Source organism: Myxine glutinosa, chromosome 4 (genome assembly GCF_964187855.1).
Source record: "Myxine glutinosa chromosome 4, kmMyxGlut1.1, whole genome shotgun sequence".
Taxonomy (NCBI): Eukaryota; Metazoa; Chordata; class Myxini; order Myxiniformes; family Myxinidae; genus Myxine; species Myxine glutinosa.
The window spans coordinates 51,521,421-51,534,798 of record NC_136264.1 but is presented as its reverse complement, the minus strand read 5'-3'; the positions used below and the strand labels follow the sequence as shown (position 1 = coordinate 51,534,798).

Below are 13,378 nucleotides of genomic sequence, written 5' to 3'. Positions count from 1 at the left end.
CGGAAGAAGGGTCACCTTCTGTTCTTTCCGAAACAAAAAATTAACTCTGGGACATGATGAGGTGATGTTTTGGGATGCCAATAAGAATAAAAGGTGTGTTCTCTCCTGTGGATGGCAGGATGGCGGAGAGGTAAGCACACTCGCCTCAAAGCTGCCTCACCTGGGTTTAAATCCCGACCCAGCTATAAACTGTCATCCTGGAGTTTCACAGGCTGGGTGAATAATCAATGTGTGTGCCCTCTCTTGGATGGACGTTACACGGCGCCCTGTCTGCCGACATTAGTTGGCGCACGTTAAAGATTCCAGCGAAGCGAAGAGTATGTGAACTATCGCCAGCGAACTGAATAAATCACAAATTGCTGATTTTAGCCCGAACACTAAATGGTGACGAATGACTTTTAAAAATTCTCGGATCCGGATCTTCACCAAAATCGAATCATTTCATCCGTGTCACACACCCAACGTCTTCACCAAATTTTGTTCGAATCCATCCACAACGTTTGGGATATCTTGTTCACAAACAAACAAACAGATAAAAATTGCTTTCGCTCGTTCTGCAGGCTCTTTTTAACTTTGATGTGAAAAGATAGATCCAGCTGTCTTCGCCTGTCAGAATCTTCTTCAATAAATCATCTCCTTCCCTCTGGTAGCGTTCCGGGAGCTATTTTGTAATGGCTACGTCAGTTGCCATTTGCTCAAATGTGAGATCCTTTGGTAACCATTTTGCATTATTGCCTTCTTCAAATTGAAAGGACAATGAATGATTGTTTACACATTTCCAACAATGACATCAATTTCTTCTGCAATGACAGTCAATCCGACAATTCTCTCAAATTAGCCATTCAACACAACGTTTGCTTGAGTGAATATAGTCAGAGGTCTTTGTGAATGCACAGAGTACACAATGTCATTGCACAATATTTCAGCACCGAAATATTATGAGGTCATCTCATCTCGATTCTCAAAGAGATTAATTTATGAATTGGGTTGTTATGTCCGAATGTCTGTCCATCAGGTCATCCATACATCCGTCCGTCCGTTAACCTTTTGCTATTTTTGCTACTCCTCCATTGTTACCCGGCTGATTGTTCTGAAACTTGACACATTAATACACAACACAACAACAACAGGCATTTTAAGGCCATTTTCCCTGCTAGAGCGGGGGTTAGCCTTGCGGGCCCCATGACAATCTTCTCCATTTTGCCCTATTTTCTGCATCTCCCCTTGTTAACCCCCTTGCCCGCATTTCTTCTTCCACCATCTTTAGCCAAGTCTTTCTTGGTCTTCCCCGTCCTCTACTTCCTTCTACATTCATTTCCATCACTCTTCTCAACCACTCACTTTCATCCTTCCTCAACACATGACCAAACCATCTCAACCTGTTCCTCTTCACAGCATCAATCACAGGCTCTATTCCCATCATTTGTCTTCCTCTCTCTCAACGATACTCCGCACATCCACCGAACCATTCGCATTTCCACCCTTTCCAGCCTTCGTGGCTGCTCTACGTTCATTACCCATGTCTCGCTCCCATAAACTTGACACATGAATACAAAACAATATTCCACACATTCGTTCGGGCTTCGATTTTTGGACTTGGGATCATGGAGGCTCTTGGCTACGGGGTGGGGGCGCTACCCTCTGAAACTTCGAATCCCTACTTGTCCCTTACTTATCAACCGGTTGCTTTGAAACCCAATACAGTCCTTCTACTCGATGGTCCTGCAGAGTCACTCGGTCTTAGATTTTTCGTTTTTGGGCTTTTCGATTTTGGATCATTGGGGCTCCCAGAGGGGTTAACCCCCAAACGTTGGATCCATGCTCGTCCATTATTGACCAACCGATTGCTCTGAAACCCGATACAGCCCCTCAAATCGATGGCCCACACAATCGCTCAGGCTTCCATTTTTGGTTTTGGATAATGGAGGCTCCCAGTGGGGGTTAACCCCCAAACTTTGGATCCATGCTCGTCCATTATTGACCAACCGATTGCTCTGAAACCCGATACAGCCCCTCAAATCGATGGCCCACACAATCGCTCAGGCTTCCATTTTTGGTTTTGGATAATGGAGGCTCCCAGTGGGGGTTACCCCCTGAAACTTTGGATCCCTACTCGTCCATTATTTCCCAACCGATTGCTCTGAAACCCAATGCAGCCATTGCACTGGATGGTCCACAGGATCACACGGTCTTAAATTTTTCGATTTCGGATCAGGGAGCTCCCACAAGGAGTTCCCCCAAATCAGCAGAGGTCTGAACAACAACCTCAAGAGATGACCGTCAGCCCACCAGCGGCTATTGATTTTTACATGTTCTGCATTTAAAATGTCCACCACACGAGCTTTGATCCTTCACTTGAGGTTTCATGCTTGGTGCAAAAACGTGAAAATAATAAACGATAAACATTCTTCACTTTAGTTGGCCAAAGGGCACGTGCCAGTGTGGTTCTCTTACTTCCAGGCATTCATTCAAATTGTGAACGTATGTTTTCTCTGTCTGCAGCAGCTCTGCCATGATGAACCTGAAATGCAAAAAAAGTCTGAGAAACAACATTACAATCTCTTATCAAACTTTCTTGCAAAATTGAAGAAAATTTTGTCCAAATTTGAACAATGCTGTTTGGTGTAAGGAAGGATTGTCGAATTTCTTGGTAGCGAAAGATGCACGCTTACTCTTTGCGAAGAGCGGACTTTCTCTTCTCTTCATTAATGTCATCAGCATGGTTGTTTACATCTGGCAGCTTCACATCATGTTCAGTCAGACTTGCTGGAAGAGTGTCCAGCTGCAGTTCCCGATCTTTCTGCTCACACAGATAACGGTTTAAGGTGTGACGTCAAAAGCACCAAACCTCCAGGTGTGATAAACAACTTCCAGGGCGGCATGGCCGTGCACCTCTGGCGCCCGACGATGCCGCTGAAAACTGATATTGCATAGAGAACAGGGGGGGGGGGGGGGGGGGCTAACGAAATAGGTCAAGTACAGGTAAAAATAAAAATAAGCATAAGTACACTCAAGTTACACCACCCCCATGCCAAATTAATAAACAAGAAGACGTCATGCGGAGGATACTTGCAAAATCCACCCCCCACTATCCGCCCCCCACAATTCCATCGATACAGCAAATTGTCCATTTCATCGAGATTAAAATTGACAATCTTGATCAAAGCTCGGGCCAATAGGAAGAAAAGTGACGATTTTTCAGATGAAAAATGATGATTTTGGAAGGTTGGCCTTGAGTTGACCTTTGACCTTTTGACCTCAAAAATAGTAGTTTCCCTATTTAGTGACTCAATGTGCAAATGCTGTTCAATTTTCAATTCAATCGGATAAAAATTGAGGATTTTTCAAATTTGGCCTACGTTGACCTCAAAAATACTTGGTGGTTGAATTCAGTGACCAGATATGCAAGTCCTCTTCAAATTTCAAGTCAATTGGTTGGAAATTGAGGATTTTAGAAATGCGGCGTATGTTGACCTCAAAAATACTTGGTGTTTGAATTCAGTGACCAGATATGCAAGTCCTCTTCAAATTTCAAGTCAATCGGATGAAAATTGAGGATTTTAGAAATGTGGCGTATGTTGACCTCAAAAATACTTGGTGTTTGAATTCAGTGACCAGATATGCAAGTCCTCTTCAAATTTCAAGTCTCTCTGGCCATTCTCAGAGAGCCTCCTCAGCGTCGACGAGTCTGGCATTTCACTCAGGCCGACTGGGACGGTCTTCAAGCAGCCATCAATCGTCTGGATTGGTCTCCCATCTCCACTGCCTCTGACATCAATTCTTCCTGGGAATTCTTCCAAAGCAAACTGATCTCTCTCATGCACAGATTTATCCCATCTCGCCTTCAGTCGTCTTACCCTTCCTCCCGTCCATGGTACACTGAATCTTGTGGTGAGGCAGTTGCCCTGAAACAACTTGCCTTTGCCTCTTGGAAGGCTAATCCAACTGAAGGAAATCTCAGTTCCTTCCACCAAGCTCGGAACAAGTGTGTGTCTACCCTCAGGAGTGCCAGGAAGCACTATATCTCCTCACTCAAGAATGAACTCTCAAACCTGTCTCCTTCCTCCAAATCCTGGTGGCGTCTGGTCAAATCCGTTTCTGGTGTTTGTTCCCCCTCCATCCCCTCCCTTACCTCAAATGGCCACACAGTTGACATCGCACGTGACAAAGCCGAATGCCTCAACTCTGTGTTTGCCTCAAAATCCTTAGTCCCAAACCCATCTCTCTCTGTTCCCACCTTTCCCAGTCGAACCAAACTGCTCCTGGACTCTGTGACCTTCTCTCCTGACAAGGTGGAGGAGTTTTTGTCAAACCTCGACTCTGATTCTGCAACTGGACCAGATGGCATCAGCCCACGGGTCCTAAAATCCTGCTCTGCCGCTCTATCTCACCCTCTCTCTGTTCTTTTCACCCTATCTTTTGCTCAAGGTCATCTGCCAGCATCCTGGAAATCAGCAAACATTACCGCTTTACACAAAAAAGGTGCAAAAACAGATCCTTGCAACTACAGACCAATCAGCCTGCTCCCAATTATCAGCAAAGTCATGGAATCCATCATTGCTTCAGATATGAAATCTTTCCTCTTCTCCAATGGCTTGATCTCTGATCATCAATTTGGTTTCAGACCAGGTCACTCTACTCTGGACATGCTGCTTCTGCTGTCTCAACAATGGATGGAGGTCCTCAATGCCAAACAGGAAATCAGAGCTGTCTCCCTTGACATATCACGTGCCTTCGATACGGTCTGGCACCCAGCTCTGCTCACCAAACTCTCCTCCTATGGTATCCATGGAAATCTCCATGCATGGCTTGCGGACTTCCTCTCTGGTCGTAGTCAACGTGTGGCCCTGAATGGATTTCTCTCATCTCCCCTTCCCGTTCAGGCTGGAGTTCCCCAAGGCAGTGTGCTGGGCCCTGTGCTTTTTCTGGTCTTTATCAATGATCTCTCCGACTCTCTGGAAAATCCTCTGTATCTCTTTGCTGATGACTCCACTCTCTGCCGCTCCATTCCTCTTCCCTCAGATCGGCAGTCTGCAGCCTCCTCACTCTCTGAAGACCTGGACAAAATCACAGACTGGTCAAACATGTGGAACATGTCTTTCAATCCTGACAAATCTCACACTCTTACTATGTCTCTCCGAAAAGATCGACTGGACAACCCTCCCATCTACTTTCTCAACAATCCTCTCCAAGAAGTTCTGTCGCTCAAGCTTTTGGGTCTCACCATCTGCCATGATCTTTCTTGGGAAAACCACATTTCCAAGCTGGCCTCCAAAGCCAGTCGCCGACTGGGCATCCTCCGTCGTGCGAAGTCCTTCCTAGGCACACCTGAGCTCCTCACCACAGACAAGGCTTTCATCCGCAGCTCAATGGAATACTGTTCTCCCCTATGGGCTGGTGCTCCTGCCTCACACCTGGCTCGGCTTCACGCTGTTGAATCCAAAGCTTTCAGAATCATTGGAATCTCCCGCGATGAAGCTATCTCTGAGGGCCTTTCACTCACTCACCGCAGGCAGGTAGGTAGGTGGTCTTTCTGTCTTCTACCGACTCCTCTCCGGCCTTGCTCCCCCAGCTCTCTCTGTGCTCTGTCCCCCAAATATTCCTACAGGTCGCACAAGATCTGCCAGCCACCCTCTGATGGTTAAACTGCCGAAATCTCGGCTCTCTGCTCACCTTCACTCTTTCATTCCTCTTTTCTCCCACCTCTGGAACAAACTCCCACACTCACTTCAATCACACTCCTCCCTCCAGGTCTTCAAAACAGCTGTTCACCACCATCTCTTATCTTCCCCCATCTAAAACCTTGATCTTTTCTACCCCCACTCATTCACCCCAGATCCACCTTGTTTGAAATTCCAACTTCTTTCCTGGAAGTCTTGGCAGTGTCCATATGTTTTATACCTCTCCCACCCCCCCCCCTTCCCATGCCTCCCCCCCAAAGCCCTCTCCCTCCCACAGTTCTCTCGATGTCTCCATGTCTCTCGGTCCCTGCTCTCAAATGTTGTGTTTGTGTCCTTCCCCCTCTCTCCCCATCTTGTCTACCGCTCCCGATGTTATTTGTTTTGTGTGTCTGTTTGTCTTTCTGTGTGATTAATGTTCGCTCTTTCACGAGCCTCGATCTTGTATACAAAAAAAAAAAAAAAAAAAAAAAAAAAAAGTCAATTGGTTGGAAATTGAGGATTTTAGAAATTTGGCCTATGTTGACCTTTTGGCCTATGTTGACCTCAAGAATACTTGTGATGTGATGTCATCAATACCTGTGATGTCATAATATTCACGAAAATATTATAGAGGAGGAGGCCCTCCTATGGTGAAAATTTCATGTCAATCTGACCAACGGTTGCCGAGAAAATAAATTTTTGAAATGCTGACACGGCACACACATTACTTTACTGAAATGCAGACACGTACAGTCACGTGAAAAAGTAAGTACACCCCATGTAAAGTTTTGACTTTTTCAACATATTTCTACATACAGCTATTTGATCTTCATTTCAACGATATGGATAGATAAAGGTGATATAATACAACAAATATCATGAAACATTTACATTTTGTAGTCCATTGTATAATTTAAATAAACATGAATGCAAATTTCGCATGTGGAAAAAGTAAGTTCTGGCATAGTGAACACCGAGTGTGAGGAAACCGCGAATACCTTACGCATGGGTGTGTCGTGGAACTCGAGGGTCCGGTGTACCTTCTTGGTCTATGCCGTGAAGATCAACACGAGCATGTGACGTCCGGGGGTTCCAGCGACCATTACCTGTAATGTCTCGAACTTGAAAGTTGAGCTCCAATCGCTGCCTAAACATCTTAAAGAAGCCGCCGCTGTGTTAGGCGCGGTCCAATCCATGCACGGAGCTCCCGCCAGGTCCGCCATTGTGAACGGGGGTGCGAGGTCAGCGAGGAATGAACCGATTACAAGAGGGACGGGAAACACCGGCTTTGTACCTCGATGAGCTCGAAAAGCGCTGCCACCAATCACCATGTAAAGTTCTGATGTAGAATAGATCACGAGGCGATGATCAAAGAGAACAATCATTTGTTGCAGCACCCGGAACGAGGTCCATGTCGACGACCCCGTGCACACACCGCCTGCCCCCTGGCCGGAGCTCCTCTTCGTTCTCAACAACGCGAGCAAGCACTTCCGGTTCCACACAACTGGCGTGAGGCCATTACAGGTGTGAAGTTCCGTACGGTTGTGTGAACGCCATCACGAATTCAAAATCGCAATTGTATTCACTCGATTCCAATCATCAATTGATACTTTAACAAAACGATCAACACGATTAACGTTTAACGATTTAACATTACGAATGAATGTGGGTTGTATTTGGATATTATCAAACCGGCGCATTGCCGTCATCTGTCCACTTCCGGGTTCGCTGCAGGTTCGTAGTGCTCATCAAAATCTAAACAGTATTTGTAACATTTCAATAAAAGCCGCATCACTGCTCATATCGGTAAATTTTATTCCATCGTGTTTGGAAAACTTGGAAAAATTGTAAAAACGATATAGTGTGGCGGGCACAAGGGGCAATAATTCCGCGCACCAGTGGGTGGCGCGAGCGCCCAGGCGGGGAGCGAAAGCGCATGCCCCGCCCTTCGACCGATCGGCCACGCCCGTGGACTAGGCGTGGCCTCGGCACATACATGGACGGACAAACGGACGGACATTTGGTGAATTATAGTAAGATAATCGATATGTTATTATATAATCATTCATTGCATTTTGGGAGTCTTCACAACAATAACCCAGCTTTCATCGCCTATTTCTATATTCATTACCGTCACGGTTACTTCATCACAAATATCAGCAAAATGTGAAGAAAGATGAATGTTACTGCACCCGGTTTGTTCGGAACCTCCTGCGGAAATTCCTCCACACGGAACGCTCCGGCTTCCCCTGCCTTGTTTGGTTATTTCCCATGTCGAAGGAAAAGAGAACAAACTTCAGGAATATCGCAAAGACTCTTATAAACACAACCAGCTGCTCTGAAATCCGTTGGATTCGTGAAGAAACAACTATCACAATGCCCACCGATCAAATATAACCTAGCAACAGTAACATTGCGTCGATGACATCACAATGGAAGAACAATTACCATCTTGGTACTCACCACAACATGGAAAAGCCCTATTTCTTTGGTCTTCGGACCAAAGAAGACCTATTTGGTCTTCGTGGACTTTTTAGTCTTTTGGGTCTTTGGGGTATTTTGGATCTTCAGAGTAGTTGGGGGTCTTCTGAGTCCTTGGTGTCTTTTTGGTCCTCTGTCATTTGGGTCCTTGGGGTTGTTTAGGTCTTTTCGATCCTCCGGGTCTTTGGGGTATTTTGGGTCTTCAGAATCCTTGAGGTCTTCATGGTCTTTTGTGTCTTCAACAGTTGATGGGGTATTTTGGGTGTTTCACACCTTCTTTTTCTTAACAACACTTTACATATTGATTTTTGTGACGTATACCGGCAACATTAGGCCCCACAGCTATTTCCATCTTTTAATTAGTGAAGTCTTTATAAGTTTCACGATCTGGAGCGCGATCATGTGCCATGTGGTGACGCGATTTGTAGCGGCCATGTTTGGTCTACGAACCGGAGAACATCGTGCTGAGAGTGAATGAACACTGATGTCTTGCGAGAGATTAATTACGGATCCATAGTTGGTATGTAATCAGTTAGCTCATTCGTTTCCTTGATACATAAAACGTTTATCACATTGCCTTTGCTGTTTTCTCGTGCAGAACGACAAGAACTAGAAGTGTAATTGTTTGTATCGAAGCCGAAATTGTGAATTGCAATTTTTGTACCTTGTAATGAGATATGTCGGTAATTTCATGCTCGTTTCTCATGTTGTAGTTTCACGGAGCCAACGAATAAACGGGTTCATCAAAGGCCAGGGTTCATCAAAAGACACTGCTCGTCAGTCTCCAATTGATCAAGCTGATTCTTCTGATGCTAGCATGCATTCTGCAGAAGAGCAAGGAGTGGAAATGGCAGAATTTGAAGCAGAAGAGAGTGCTGAAAGTGACTCCAGCCATGATACTGTAAATGAGATGAGTGACGTTGAGGAGAAAGATTTGCAAATTTTATGTGATGTTTCTTTCTGGGAGATACCAGTTCCAGATCATTTTCGGGTTGAAATCATCAAAAGGGGAAGTGCTTCTTTCCAGAACAAAGATGGGCCTTTCAGTGTTGCGGCAAGGCAAGATGCAAAAGCAAAGGGAGATGTGCGCCAGCTTTCAAAAGAGTGGTTTTACAAGGTGATGCCAAATGGTGAGAAAATTCTGCGGTCATGGATGGTTTACTCACTCGTCAGTGAGAGTTTATACTGTTTTTGCTGCCGACTGTTTGCCGTTAGTGCCACAGATACGACATCCAAATTTGTGACTGGGTTTCAGAAGTGGTGGAAACTGAGCCCGAAAGTACATAACCATGAGACAATGAGACATCCGAAGAGAACGGACGTTGCCTTGAAAAGTGGAAAACATTGGCAGCAGGACTGAGGCTGCACAAAACCATTGACGCTGAAACTATTGTTTTGATGGAAATGGAGAAGAAAAAGTGGAGGGACATCTTGCACAGATTGCTTGATATCACATTGTTTCTTGCCAAGCAGAATCTGGCATTCCGTGGCCACAAGGAAGATGAATCTTCATTGAATAAAGGGAACTTTCTTGAGATGCTTTCAAAATATGATCCAGTGCTGAAAGAGCACCCAATGAGATTAAAGCGCAGCACATGTAAACTTAAAGTATCAGTCTCTTATCTTTTACCAAAAACTCAGAATAAGTTTATAAGTACCCTGGCAAATCATGTGAAGGAGAAGCTTGTCATGGACATAAAGTCTGCGAAGGACTTTGGGATCATGTTCGACAGCACACCTGACATATCACATACTGACCAGATGTCCGAAGTGATCAGATATGTAAAAATCAACAATAAGAAAGTTGAAGTGAAAGAAGTATTTCTAGGATTTTTTCCTTCAAAGGGGAAAAAGCTGCTGACCTCAGTTCTGACATTCTTTAAAAAACTGGAAAGTGATGGATTGGACATAATGATGTGCAGCGCTCGAGGTTACGATAATGCTGCCACGATGGCTGGAATCCATGGAGGTGTACAAGCCATTCTCAAGGGAAAGAACAAGAAAGCTATTTTTAATGGATGTGTGGACCATTCGCTGAACTTGTGCAGTCAGCACTCTTTTCCTGAAAATGCATCGTGTGTGACGTTTTTTGGAACTCTTGAGAGATGTTTTATTTCTTTGCTGCTTCCACCAGTCGATGGGATGTGTTAATTGACCATACTGGAGTGTCATTGAAAAGGCTATCAACAACATGCTGGAGTGCTCATCATGATGCAGTTAAGCCAGTCAAAAACAAGATTGGTAAGTTTGTGGCTGCGATTGAAGCTCTTTGTGATCCACATGAAAATTTGGACACAAGAGGAGCAGCACAAGGTCTTTTGACTGCTGTCTGTGATTTCACTTTTCTGTGCTACCTGTACTTCTGGTGTGATGTACTTCAGGAAGTTAATCTTACACAGCAGTCCCTGCAGACGAAGGGCTTAACTCTCGACAAGGTGGTGACAAAGCTAGAGGCGCTAAGACTTTTCTTGCGCGAGGAGCGCAGTTACCTAGTGGAGCATGCAATGGAACAGGCGCTTTTAAAATCAGACGAATATAGAATTGCAGAAGAGAGAAGAGCCAGGTTCAAGAAGAGGATGGCAGGGGAGCAGGCAAGCGATGCTGGACGCACTCTGCAAGAAGAAAATAAGAGGGCGATGCTTGAGTGCATTGATCGCTTTCATTCCGAACTCCAGATCAGATCAAGAGCCATCAAGGAAGTAGCAGCCATGTTTGAGGCTGTTCAAGTGAAGAGTCTCATATCTGCCACTGAAGAAGAGTTAAAGGTGTCCACTGTCCATTCCAAAATTGACCACTTTCTATGATGAGGTATCCGAGAGTGAGCTTTTAATAGAAATACCAAGGCTGAGAAGGCACCTGAAAGCAGCAGAGATTGATCTGGAAGAAGCCAAAGATTGGGAAACATTAGACGTTTTGACATTCATGGCTGAATGGGACTTTGTAGAATCTCTCCCAACCCTTTCACGAAGCCTAAAATTATTTCTGACAATCTGTGTGTCTGTGGCTTCATGTGAGAGGAGCTTTTCAAAGCTGAAACTTATAAAGAACTATTTGCGATCTGCCATGGGACAGTCAAGGCTTTCCGATCTTGCGATATTATCAATTGAAAGTGAGTTGGCAAAAGGCATTGATTTCGATGAAGTGATTCACAAGTTCGCAGCTTTGAAGCCAGGAAAGGAAAGTTCTGAATTAGTCGAGTTGTTCACTAAGTGCTGAAATGCTTAGTGTATTTGTTCCTGTTTATTTTTATAGTATTATTTCATTTATGAGTATATTTCCATATGCATTTGTCTTCAAGTTCGACATTATTTGGGCCGTTATTGATTGAATGAATGAATGAATGATGGTTTTAAGGCCATTAACTATTACTTAACCAATTTACTGCCTCACAGGTATTGAGTTTCCGCCATGTTGGCTGAAATACACGAGTCGCGTTGACTCTGGTCCCGTGTATTCGTGTGGTTTATCCGTCACGATATAACACACCACATTCAAGTATGGAAGGTCACCGGGCTGGCTTGTACTGTTCACGGTACTGTTGTCATCGGAATCTCCTGTCTCAGGTAGGGAACACAGGTCCTATATCATGTTTTTTTTCATTGCTTACTAATGTCCTAATAAATGTTCAAGTACAATGACATCTACTCCTATCTTTGTTGTGTGAGATGAATGTAAAGAAACTTAACCAATATTAACTATTACTTCAGAAAGAAAGCTCACTCCTTCATATACTCTACTTTGTGTCTTTCCAGGCAATCTGGATGGAGAAGAGGGAGCTGCCAAGCGTACCTTGGAAGACGTATTTATTCGCTGTTTTATGTACGGCACGTTTCACGGGTGCATGGCCACACGACCGGTGATAAAACGTCGAGCAAACATTCTGATCATCTGTGCCATCCTCATCAGGAGAATTCCACCATTCAAATATCACTTTCTTGCAACATACACCGAGACACTGCTTTCATATTTGTACAAATGTCCAGTGAAACTAGAACTACAGATTGTGGAACATAAACCAATTTACAAGTACATCTGAACTCCAATCTATGGATGAATGAAGCTGCAGTTCGGTGGAGTGTAAAATGGTACAGACATGATCTAAACAGCCGTTATGCAAGTCTTAATTGCCTCATGATATCAAAACAGCAACACTTGGCCCGATGTGGTGAAATGATGCAAGTAAAGGATGAAGCTTTTTGTTTGCTATATGGAGTTTTCTTTCCCCCAATCTTTCAGAAATTATTCCCATTTCGATTCTAATCTTAAAATGGTTTGCAATCTCTACAAGTCTTTTTTTACTTTTATCGAAGGATCCTGGAGGAGCTTTACATTCATCTCGTACAACACAAAGACAGGAGTAGATGTCATTGTACTTGAACATTTATTAGGACATTAGTAGGCAATGAAAAAAACATGATATAGGACCTGTGTTCCCTACCTGAGACAGGAGATTCCGATGACAACAGTACCGTACCAACAGTACTGTAGGTAACAGTACAAGCCAACCCGGTGACCTTCCATACTTGAATGTGGTGTGTTATATCGTGACGGATAAACCACACGAATACACGGGACCAGAGTTAACGTGACTCGTGTATTTCAGCCAACATGGCGGAAACTCAACACCTGTGAGGCAGGTCACATAACCTTCGATCCGCTCGTGTATCATGTGACCACACAAACAACATATTGTCGTGTGACTGCTCTCAGTTAACACCGGGAGAGTCACGAATAGCCAATAGCGGACTTTACTCAGACGCGATGTTCAAACAGCGGATTTTATTATATGCGGGAGGAATAAAGAGAAGGCCAAGGGATGAAGGGTCTTACCTGTTGAACCCGCCCGCAGTCCCAAAACCTGCAAATATAATAACTCAAACGAAAAAACAGGTTTAAAATGTACAGTGAAAAATAACAAAACGATTTATTGCAATAAATACCCGTGACAGGAAAAACGCGACGATAAAACTAAAATCCTATGGGATCCTCCACACCAGACTTAAAACACGGACAAAGGGGAATATAAAAAGAACTTGAAATTAAATTATGTGTGAATTTAATTTGTAGGACAACTCCATCGGCTGGGGTATTTCTCCTCAGGAATCGTCTCCGGCCGTTGGTGAGAAAACCTGCACGTCTTTGGGTGCGCGCGCACAAAGCCAGGCCTCACTGCACGGTCTGCTCACTCCAGGCCTGGTGCGCGAAGCGAACGAGCAGGCATGCGACTCGCTCTTCCA

At 44.4% G+C, this 13,378-nt stretch overlaps 1 long non-coding RNA gene across 1 annotated transcript; it reads left to right on the top strand.

Moving 5' to 3' along the window:
* The first annotated feature begins 8,468 nt into the window (after window positions 1-8,468).
* LOC144891517 (uncharacterized) lies at window positions 8,469-12,338 on the top strand. The gene is made up of 3 exons (XR_013622965.1): window positions 8,469-8,661; window positions 11,534-11,704; window positions 11,894-12,338. It is a non-coding gene; the product is annotated as an uncharacterized LOC144891517 (long non-coding RNA).
* Window positions 12,339-13,378: the final 1,040 nt, after the last annotated feature.